General features: G+C 35.5%; 2 protein-coding genes across 8 annotated transcripts in view; one reads left to right on the plus strand and one right to left on the minus strand.

Annotated features, from left to right (window-relative positions):
* LOC127443705 (arfaptin-1-like) overlaps positions 1-8,882 on the minus strand; it is a 70,605-nt gene extending 61,723 nt beyond the window's left edge. For 4 of the 7 annotated variants that reach the window (XM_051702525.1, XM_051702523.1, XM_051702521.1 and 1 more), the window contains exon 1: positions 8,566-8,882. The gene's annotated coding sequence lies outside the window, so the exon portion shown is untranslated. The remainder of the gene's footprint in view (positions 1-8,565) is intronic. The other 3 variants (XM_051702524.1, XM_051702522.1, XM_051702518.1) reach the window with 1 other exon arrangement.
* Positions 1-12,063, plus strand: part of LOC127443737 (uncharacterized) — a 198,107-nt gene that overhangs the window by 6,205 nt on the left and 179,839 nt on the right. The gene's annotated exons all lie outside the window — the stretch shown is intronic.

The following is a 12,063-nucleotide window of genomic DNA, read 5'->3' on the forward strand; positions in this document are numbered from 1 at the left end:
CGGCAGGATACGAGAAACGAAATCTCTTGCTCTGCAAATTAATGATCTCTTTGTTCGCCCAAGCGACAAGAGATCAAACTTAAACTGGAAAAAACATCATCCAAAATTTTATTCTGGTATTCAAGGGAGGATTGCAATTGGAACTTTCATTCTAAAATCAATAAACACTGTCGCTATTGTTTATTTACTTTGCTGCAACGAACTCGCAACATTTCAAAAGAATAAGCGGGTAGCAACTGTAAACAACTAAAAAGTAGCGACTGAGATATAAACATTGCAAGTCGATGTGTTTGCATATGAAAAGCAAGGCTGGGAAAAACAGAGTGATGTGATAAAAAATAAATAGTAACAAAAGAAATGTCACTAATTTATAAATCAGTAAAGAGTACTATAACAACCTATTTTTACATTTGCAACTATGCTAAACACTGTTGTTATCATAGAACACACGTGATGATAGCTGTTTGTGATACTGCATGTACACATAAGCTAATGCAGTTTATTTCTGAAAACACTTTACTGTTTCTGCTGTAAGTGTTACAAGAAACACTTAGGTTAGAGGTTGTAAATGCTTTGGGTATTCTAGACTTTTCGTCTTGTGTAAAGCTGAAATAACTGTAATCACCTTTCTCTTGAAATTGTTCATCAGTTTCAAGCTGAATGTGTGACTATGTCGGATATGTTTGTCTCTGATATGGCACACTGTGCTATTTACCATATAGCTGCACTTAAACCATACTGAGTACAAAATTCCATGTGACTATCAGTAATTTTACACAATTACCAAACTCTCAGTAGTTTTACACAGTTAGCATTAACCTTCAGTAACTTTAAAAAGACTGAAGAACTTCATTAAGCCTTTAAAATTCAAGAATACTCTTTGAGCCTTGCATCACCTCTGACTTTGCCCAGCCCCCTCTTCATATTCAAATAGATTCACATGAGAATACACCTAGTGACATCTTAACTCAAGAAAAAGAGAAAATTGCATTCAATTTCATATTGTAATCGCAAAAGCTCTGCAGCTTGAGCAGAAATTTGACCCATGTAAATATGTGCCTGCAGTCATTGGGTGTTTACAGCAGCGTGTCCAAATGCTTTCAGCCTGACCTGTGCATACAATGCACATGATCCTGCATCTGATACAGGGCCAAATCAAAAGTATTCTCAAAAGAGCAGCGAGATGACAAATATCTAATTCAAGAAAACCTCCAGAGACCAGTAATACAATTATTTTAATTTATACTAGTTTTAATATAATATAATTGTATTATAAATCACATTATAATATGCATTATATTATAATGGCCAAGCATGGCCATGTATATTTGTAATGACACTGCCAACCGAACAACCTTACAGGCCTTGAAGAATCCTTACAGTTGGATTTCATTGGTCCACTCCCCAGTGCCAAAGGGGGATATCGTTATTGCTTAGTGATCATTGATAAATGCTCAAAGTGGGTGGAAGCAATTACCACCCGCAACAACACTGCAAACACTGTGGCACGGGTGATGGCCAACCAAATCATCCTGCTTTGGGGTACGCCCGTCCGAATCGAGTCTGATCAGGGAACCCATTTCACTGGGCAAATTATGAAAAACATGTGTAAAATGCTAAACATCAGGCAGAAATTTCACAACCCTGACAGACCACAGAGATCATAGATGATCAAACGTGTGAATATCACCCTTAAAAAAATGTTAATCAGACAACACATCACCAAAAAGAGGTGAACTGATTCTTTGACCACAGAGCTGTGTTGAGAACAATATAAAAAAATCATCAGCTCATTTGAGCTACTGAAAGGAAGGGAATTGCTCACAACAGCAGACTCTGCAGACTCAACTGCAAGAACAGCTTAAGGTGCTACACACTTCAAACTGCACTAAAATATCAGCAGTAATTCAGATTTCACAAAAGATGCTCAGTCTAATTTGATCTCTGAAACTAAATTTGCATTAGACATTGTAATGGTACATGTTTTTGTAAAGCAAAATGCATCTTCCCCCTGATGGCACAAACCATACAGTATGAGACTAAAGCTGTCTGTAACAGTTTGGCTGTGACCATCAGAGGAAAATAAAGAAAGTACCACATGTCTAAATGCAAATTAATTAAAGGTTCAACATTAACTGTTTTCTCTCTGTGGTAGTTCCCATTTCAGGTTGCAATCTCGTGAGGGACAGATGCCAAAAGGTGTCCGGACCCACCTGCATCAAGCTGGGTCAATGGGTATTGCTCACACACACATTAGGATGCAGCAGATGGGTATGGAAATATATGAAGGGGCCATACACCTCTCAAATTCTTACTACACCCAAATAAATAGTTACATGGCCTCCCGGAGTAGCACCGGAACAAAATTATACACCACAAATCTGTTGTAAATTAGGTTCCACCCATCCCACATTCATAAAACGTATCAACACACACACCACAACGGCCATCCCAGCACAATATCACTGCCTGGTATCAATTAAAATTATGTCCAGGAGCTAAAGAAGGTGGGATGTGCACTTTATATGAGAAAAACAATGATGGCATAGACCCTGAAATATGCTATTTTGTTAACAATTTGGAACCTGCCACATATAGGTACATCCACACAGAAACACTAAACACTACACACATAAATTACACAGAATATAAATTCAATTTAACATTATACAAACCCTATGACAATGGACCAAAAACCTTAATCTGGACTAGCTGAAAGGAAGGGATTTATTGTGTAGGAAAATGTAAAATGAGTGAGCACAATTTCACTAGCCCACAAAACTGTTCATGGACTATTAATCACTGTTTTAATTTAACCACCTGTGGGTATAGTAAACCAAAGCTATACCCAATTCCTCCTGGTGGACTTATCAAAGGGAACATTAATAAGACTTTGTTTCATGATGTAAATTTGGTGATGACTCATGTAACTTACAACATATCCAATTTTCTATCTGCCAATACAAAACATTGTAACTTATTTGAAACACTGTAATGTGCATGGGACATGTGCATGGCTACAGTCACACATCGATGATTTAATTACTAACTGCAAGCAAACTTGCCACCCAAATTTCAACATTTCCACCTAAATATAAATCGAACCAATTGATTGTTGTTGGCATGGTTGCAAACAAGAGGACCCCTGGTTTTCAACACATCACTAATAACAATGCAAAAGTAACAAGAAGTGGATGATATGAAGTGCAGCCAATTCAATCGATCCACTACACATTTTGAAAATAGACATGTATCATCAATTGTGAATTAACCAGCAAATCACACACATTGGATCATTTGGAATTAGCACTGTGATTATTATATATGTAACTGTGATTCTACAATCATAGAATTATTATTATAACTATATATTAATGATATATACTGGTGATGAAGGTTCTGATTGCCTTGGATTCTGTGCCAAGTTTCCTTTAATCCATCCAGATCAAGCTTTTCCAAATTCCCCTACTATACACCCTATTGGCGTGATAGTGAATAATTCAGATAGTAAAATGGGACCACCTTATTGGGTATGACGTTGAAGGGTACTGAGACTTTGTTTACCAGTCGCACATGTTGTCATGAAACTCATCACTATGTTGTTTGTACATGTAACACCTTACAACCTTTTTCTCATAATGACACTAAACTCATAAATGTTCAGTCATTGCATGGCCATTTTGACGCAGTCCAGGTGTCACATACTCAGTGGTGTGTCATCAGTGAGATGAATTCCTTCACTTATGGAGGACTGACCTGTCCTGCCAATCACTCCTTTGCTTGGAGGTAACAGAGGACTTTTCTATAGGTCAGATCAACATCCTATGAAGGATACCACTGGCTACGAGCACAGTGCACAAGTTGTGGTGGACACAATGGACTTGGCACAAAGAATCATCTTACAGACGGAATATCACCTCACCCAGGCACAGGTAGAGACAAACCTGGCCAAAAAGACTGCACAAATCCTTTCCAGTTCATCTACACACTTCAGCAACTGAGATAAAAAAAATTTACAAAAAAAGTTAAGACACAATGACCCCACAGGGACTCTTCTGGAATTGTCCCCGGGGGCCAAGCGGAGGAAACTGTAAGGCTGGCACCAGGATGTCTACAACCAAAAGGCGCCATTTCCGGTAAAAGTCAAAGAACTCTGTGAGAATCAACATCATAGAACTCTCTCACAAAAGCTAAAATCTACACTGGAATATCACCACGTGTGATAAATTGCAATCGCTTTTGCATTGTTTTACAAAGCTGAAATCTTCACCTGAATATCACCACAGTGTGATAAATTGCAAATCACCTTGCTGCCCCCTCTTCTCTCTCCCAACAGTTCTGGACCAACACAAAGACACAAGATTTATATGTAAAAATATAATAAATATCATGAAAACAATGAATGCAACTGTATGTGTTTGATATCATTTAAGAGGTCTCTGTGCGACTGGTATAATGGTCTCTTTCCCATGTTGATAAAACTAATGGTAACAAAGTTAAAAGGTCTTTGCCAAATACTGCATAATTCTGGAGGTCTATCCCCCTCCTTGACCTACAATTTAAATGATCTCCTGTATGTTAACAAGGTTAAACCCCAGGAAGTCAAGAACCCATTCACCCCCAAATTCTCATTGTTCAAAGGATAGTACCATTTGGTACACAATGTTTATTCTGTCTGGATATTTAAGGAAAGTTGGCAAGAAGCTCGGGGAATCTGTAAGGAGATATCCCGCACAATTGATGCGTGTAGTCGTTTTCACCAGGAATCTGTAAGCAGATCTCCCATGCTGTACCGCTGCATGTAGTTTTGTCAGGTATGTTTCTTTGACTTGTCTTTTATTTTTAGTAATGCTTGTTTATTCTGATCATGTGAAATTGGCTTTGATTTGAATTTCTGCAACAATGTTTTATATCCTACCTGACAAATAAATTGTTATTATTTGATTTATTCTGAATTCCTCCGAAATCATTTATATCATTACTGGAGCTTTAATATAGGAGGAAGCCATTTAAAGACTCTCAGTTTGAATTTAAACCACTCAGGACAACCAGGTAGGACAACCACCTAGGACAACCGGATAGGATTTGAATTTCATTAGACCAGGGTAGACCATACTGGAGCTTTAATATAGGAGAAACCACTCAGGACAACTAGGTAGGACAACCACCTAGGACAACCGGGTAGGAGAAAGCCATTTAAAGACTTTCAGTCACTGCTCACCGCCCGTCTTAGCAAGTTGTATGTACGTGACTAAGCGGCAATATCATCTGGTTAGGAGACAGGACAAACCAGACGATATTAGTTAACCCTACAACCACTGACTAAGAACGGAACAATAACCTAAAAATGTTAAAATAAAAGAATGATCAGAAATTAATTAGAGCTTAAATATAAATTAGAGGTCAATTTACAATTGGAGTCAGATTAATATAAAATTGGAGTCAGATAAAATGAATAACGGAATCAAATGTGTTAATTAACAATAATTGCTTTACTTCAGTGCTCATAAAAGACAGAACAATGCAGAGACCTTCAAGGGCAATTTATTGAAGTTCCACTCCGGAACGGATAGAAAATTAGCCCTTTTTACAGAATCAATAAAAATTGTTAATAACAAACCAAAAAAAAAAAAAAAAATCCTCTTTGCAAACATAATTGGAAGAGAGATGCCGTGGTCCCCAACCAAGTTGAAGGTCCCCAACAGTTTGACTGAAGCCAAAGTCTTAGCAGCACAGTCTTTATGGACTGTATTTGTAAGCTTACCACCTCTAGTGGCTCAAACAGGAAACCCATAAGCGCATTCAGTATTAGCGCTAAGCAGGTTTGTGTTGGGTGGGGTGGGGTGGGGGGGGGGTTAATGTGAATAATTGATTCCGTATTTTATGTTGTGTTTGTATGTTTTATGATTGGATTCAATAAAAAATTTAGGGATGCACTGCTCCGATACTGAAGCTTTTGGACTGATCAGGTATCGGTCCGACGAGCCCGATCCAAATCCGATACTGTGTGTTAGTCATGTTTGTTACTGTCAAGCTCCAAAAATGACATAAAAGAACCATAAAAACATCATTAAAGCAGTTCATATGACTCGTGCATTTTATTCAAAGCCATTTGAAGACGTGCGATAGCTCTGTGAATCACAAAAGGCTGTGTTTAATAAGTAAATATATAGTATGTACAGCGCCAGCGCATTAGTGAATGGTGCTGCTCTGCTGACATAAACTCATGCACAGGCTGGTGATGCACTTGCGGCTATTTTTAGCCTTCACAGTGGTGCACAATATTTGAGCGCTACTCAAGAAGAGCATCTCAGATGTAGATGCTCAATAGTTCGGTTCACTTATAATACGCATTTAGAATGGCACCGGAGGTGCATTTTACCAGAATTTGAATAAGCAGCGAATTAAACTACTGTGAACTTGCCTACAAACAGACAGGACTTCCTGGAGAGTTTAGAATGTCAAAATAAAAGCGTGAGGGTTTAAAAGTGCACGATTTAAATATATTACTGTTGTATTTAAAATTAAAAGTCAATAATAATAATATTAATAACAATTATTATTATTATTGTTGTCATCATTAGTATTTGTTTACAATTTATACCAATATTTAAGTTGAATGGGTTCCAAAAAATAACTGTCTGAATGAAAAATGGACTGATGTCTTACAACTAAATTGAACAAAAAAAGAGATCTGAATCCTTTAAAGTCCAGATGCAAGTTGAACATTAAATAAAAAAAAGTAAAAAAAAAAAAAAAAAAAAAAAATGCAAAAATGAAACACTGGTTTCTTTTCTACTGAAGACTTGAAGGCTGGAATTTCTGTTAATTTTGCTGCTACATTATCCAGTATACTAGTTAATAATAAAGTGTTTCTTAATAAGCTATACATTTATATTGAAATAATGTGTAGTTAGAGGTTTGTGTTTCTTTACATATTAAAGAGTACTCCCAATTAGTTCCACACAATAATGTAAAGATATTCTAAACTGATTATGCAAAAAACAACACTGGTATTGGCTTGGAATCGGTATCGGCCAATACTGAGATTTCCGATATCGGAATCGGAAGAGAAAAAGTGGTACCGGTGCATCCCTAAAAAAATTGTTAATAACAAAAAATATTTGCCTAAGTTGACAAATTTTGCCCTATAACTATTGTACCTATATTTACACAAAATCACTATAACCTCTATGGAGGCCTTTTAGCCCGAGTGTGTGGGCTAAAGACTCCCCCGCCACCTTTAAAAAAAATAAAAAATAATTAAAACAACCATCCTTTATTATTTCTTTTCACACAAATTATGTTGCTCCATCAATATTCAATAAAAGAAATTGTTTTTTTCAAACCTGATACACTTTGTGACCAGAAAAAAAAAAGCAAATTGTCCTTAAGGTGTGCCTTTAGCCTATTACCCTACTGTTTGGCAGAAAATCATGCCAGACCTTCCTTTGTGCATTTGACTTCATCCTGCATTCCTTTAAACACAGAAATGTGAATTTACACCTTTAAAGCACATTGTCTCAGCTCACTAAAAAACATTTTATACAGTACTGTGCAAATGTTTGAAGCATAAATTTGTATAGTAAGGATGTTTTCAAAAATAATGCAACAAATAATTTTTATCAATTAACTTCATACAAATTTCAGTAAACATAAACTCAATCGATATTTGGTGTGACCATCCTATTTCTTTAAAACATCACCAATTCTCCTAGGTACACGTACACTCAATTTTTTTTCAAGGTTGTTGTTGGCAGATATATTGTTCCAAGCATCTTGGAAAACTTGCCACAGTTCTATGTATTTAGACTGTCTCAGTTGCTTTGGTCTCTTCAAGTAATCCCAGACTGATTCAATGATGTTAAGATCCGGGCTCTGTGTGGGCCATACCCTCTGTTGCAAGACTCCTTGTTTTACTTCTATTCTTTTCTTTTTGCGAAAGGAATGTTTGGAAATGTAAAATTTCTATTGACACACTAAAGGAGTAGATATAAAATTACCATCTTAAGACAAATGTTTCTGTGAAACAACTAATGTGTCCAAGACTTTTGCGCAGTACTTGGAGCACTTTGTCCTATATTTCTAGAGCCAGGTATCAGTAATAAGATCAACTTTCTTTATTCCCCAGGCTCAAAAGGTGTATTGTTTACAGTGGTCACAGTTCATACAGCAGCGCAAAACAAGGTCTACATTAAAAACCATCCGATTAATAAACCAAAGTTCTGTTGTTTAATTACACTGACTTCCTGGCATTAAATCTTTGAAGGTTGCTAAATTGTTGTGCCCACAGGTCACAAAGTTGCGATCGAGTTACTTCCTATGCCAGAGGCACTTCAGTCGAGTTGTTGCAAACACCTATAAACCAGCTATGAACGCAACAAAACTGGCCTTTTACTCTATATACAATTGATATATGAATGTTCCGAACTTCCTTGAACATAAACACATTTAATTTCATAAATATAACAGGTTGACTTTCAGTTTTTTCGTGTTATTCTGATCTGACACGTGAACTAAACAAAACAAAAAATAACTCGACAGTACTGAACATCCTATTGTCACCTTTCCACATGCCAGAGCCAGAAGATCAACCCTGTAGAGTAAAAGCTTTAGACTGAAGCCATCATGCCTGCCGTCATATGAGCACCGATGCAACAGTTGATCCTATTCAACAGCGCTCACCTGCACACAGATTAGAACTGTTCTTTTTCCTGTCGCACAACTCTTTCCATATAAATGATCCTGGCTTGAGTTTGAGTGGCTGTGTGTTTCATTCGAACACGCACTGAATCCCTTCACAGCTTAACGAAAGTCTTTTCAAACACACCCGGAAGAGGACGCGTGGATCAGTACATATACTGGATCCACAACATGTCTGTCTCCTAGTGGTCAAACCAACAAAACATAGTTGGCATTGTGTAGGCTTCCAGCATCATGACTGTAGAACAAACTCAAACACAGAACAGAAACTCTATACGTAAAAAAGCAGAGAAAATATGAAATACCTATTAAAAATAAAAATAACTGAAAAGACAGAAATACAAAATGCAATGCAGAATACAAATAAATCTAACACATTTGTAATTTAATCAACCAATGCAAACTATCTCATGTGTCTCAGATGACTGTAGCTTATTTTGAAATAGGCAACTACGAGAAATTCTCTGAGAAGACAATTAACTGTTACATTTCCATTATCAACCAATGCTAATGTCCAAAGCATACTGTAACATGAAAACATATCAATCAGGCTAGACCTTTATGTTTTTATTTTAGTTCTTCATTTGTGTTATTGGATATAATCATTAAGGATACACCATTATTAGAAGATTAATTAAAGTGCCAAGTGAGAAGTCCCAGTGAGATCACTAAAAAACAAAGTTTTCTTAACCTATGACCATACAGACTGCAAATTATAAAGATTATATTGTCCAGTTGTACTGTTATGATAATGCCGACAGAGGGGATATTGATTGCATCACCTCTTCATTTAGCAGAATTATTTAAGAATTAATGCATTATTTATGAATAAGTCCAGTGGTGTGGTAAGGATGATGACTAATGTAAACTATACATATAAATAAATAAGCATTGGCCTCCCTAATGAGCTTTCCTAAATGTAGCAAATTTAGGGTGTCTTACAAAAGATACCAATCTGCTCTAATTCAGTAATATCCCTTGAACCGCCTGAAATATTTTTTTCTTATCAAATTATTTATTTTTAGTATGGGATGTCTATTTTGAGTTAAAGTATGCCACTAGATGGCATGTTGTATTTGCTCAAAAAAGATACGTTTGCAACGTTCTCCATGCATAGATACAGTACCTCACATACACACAAAGTCAATTAAAGTCCATGATAAAGTCAGTGTCTGGTAAAGTCATTGACTAAGTTATATTATATCCAAATAATAAAGTCAGACTCTTTTCATACACATTACAACTTTTCATGGTGATAACTGACATGATATTTTCCACTCAAGGCATGCATGTAAGACAAAGTTTGATTGCAAAACTACCTACACTGCTTTGCTCGAGATGGAACCAGTTTTTTTTACATTTATTTAAACTTGCCATTAATTACACAGCTCAAAAATAGGGACAGCTCAGCATTGTGTTTGCTCACTGAATTACTCAATTTATGGTTGAAATGGGAGCAATGAGAATACTTTTTTGCTTTAATATCCATATGGGATCGGAGCCAAAAGCTGTAGAAGATAGCTTAACTGAGTGCCCAACAGAAAAAAAAATCTATTTTGTGGGAAAGAATGTTTATCATTCTTTCCCACACTCAAGCACCATGTTATTGTCTCATCACTGAATAATAAAAGGCATTTTGTTTAAAAAAAAAAAAAAAAAAAAAAAAAAAAAATCTGAATTGAATTTAGTAAATTTATGTTTCACTAAAAATTACAATTCTGTTATCATTTACTCACCCTTGTGTTGTTTCAAATCCACATGACTTTCTTTCATGGAACACAAAGGAGATGCTAGGTAGAATGAGAGCCTCAGTCAAGTTATTAGTGTCCAAGATCTTTTTGTGTTCCACGAAAAAAAGTCATATGAGTTTGGAACAACATGAGGGTGTGTAAATGATGACAGAATTGTCATCTTTGGGTGAATCCCTATGGCTATCCTTTATGATCACTAGAGGGCACTGTTTTACTGTAATTTTAAAGAGTTTTGTAATGAAAATCAACATTTTAATCTGATCCACTAATCTAATCTTTCTGTCCACATTGTCAAAATTGATACATTAAAGTTTTGTTTTTTTGTTTTTTGTCTTTACAAAAGGACACCTTTTTTTTATATTGTGTGATTGTTGGAGAAAAGTTATACAAATCATCAATAATCAAGTTATACATTACATGGCGGTGGGTGTTCATAAATGCACCAGTACTCTTAACACTGATATAATGACAAACATATTGCTACTGTTAAAAAAAAAAAAAAAAAAAAAAAAAAAAAAAAGAAAAACAAATGCTACACGTTTTGTACAAGAATAAAAATCTTATCTTATCTGAATATTTAAAGAGAATCACCAAAGTTTAGATATGAGATTTTTTGTTTTTCCACGAACCTATCTCTGAACAATAAAATCGAATCAACATTGCTCATAAATTTGGGCAGCTCTGAGACAGAAAAGACAGGGAAAGTATTTATCTACAATTTTAACAGCATGTTACTTTACTCTAGTACTGGGTATTTATAGGTTAAAAACATAACACTGCAAACAACTTTTAGAGCATAACAATAAAAAACAGACCCATACAGTACAACATTATCATTATAACTAACTGACACAAAGAAAATAAACAAAAACTATATAACATTGTTGATTGTATTTCAAAGGGTATAAAATAGGAACAGTGCAGCACTTAGGCTCAAGTAGAGAGAAACACAGAAAAATCATGCATTTATTTAAAAATCATGCAAAATCATGCGTCTACTCAACATCTTTGTCTTGTCTGGCCAGAAGTTAAAGCAGTCACACATACATGATCATGCTCCAGAGGCTAGTTTTTACTGAATATTTTTTTTAAACATTGAGAATAGAGCCAGCTATCTCACTGTGCTGATAAAAGCACTTATAGCTAAATTACTCAAACTCATTTATTGTTGGCAGATTAAAAACCATGTATCCCATGCATTTTTAAGAAACATACTTTTTAACCATATTTGTTACAGGAAAGAGGATCTATAGCAAATAGAATGGCTTAGGAAACAGCTATGCTACTGGACCTAAACAGATCAGCACTTGTGCAATGACATGTGCTCTGTTCACCATTGACATTTGTATATGACTCATGGCTAATTAATTCAAGTTAGACTTCAAGAAAAGATTCCATGAACAATTCCATCTTCATGCCTACCTAAAATGTTTACACTTACCATTTCAACACCTCATATTTCATTTCATTTTATTTAATGTCTTCTTTAGGTATAACTATGATGCGAATCTTGGACCTTCAATTGCTATCATTACTCTGGGTACAAAATTATAACATTGCATTCAGAATAAAGTAAACCATCTGTCAGAGAACTTGTTGTATAATTGTT

Source organism: Myxocyprinus asiaticus, chromosome 7, assembly GCF_019703515.2.
Source record: "Myxocyprinus asiaticus isolate MX2 ecotype Aquarium Trade chromosome 7, UBuf_Myxa_2, whole genome shotgun sequence".
NCBI lineage: Eukaryota > Metazoa > Chordata > Actinopteri > Cypriniformes > Catostomidae > Myxocyprinus > Myxocyprinus asiaticus.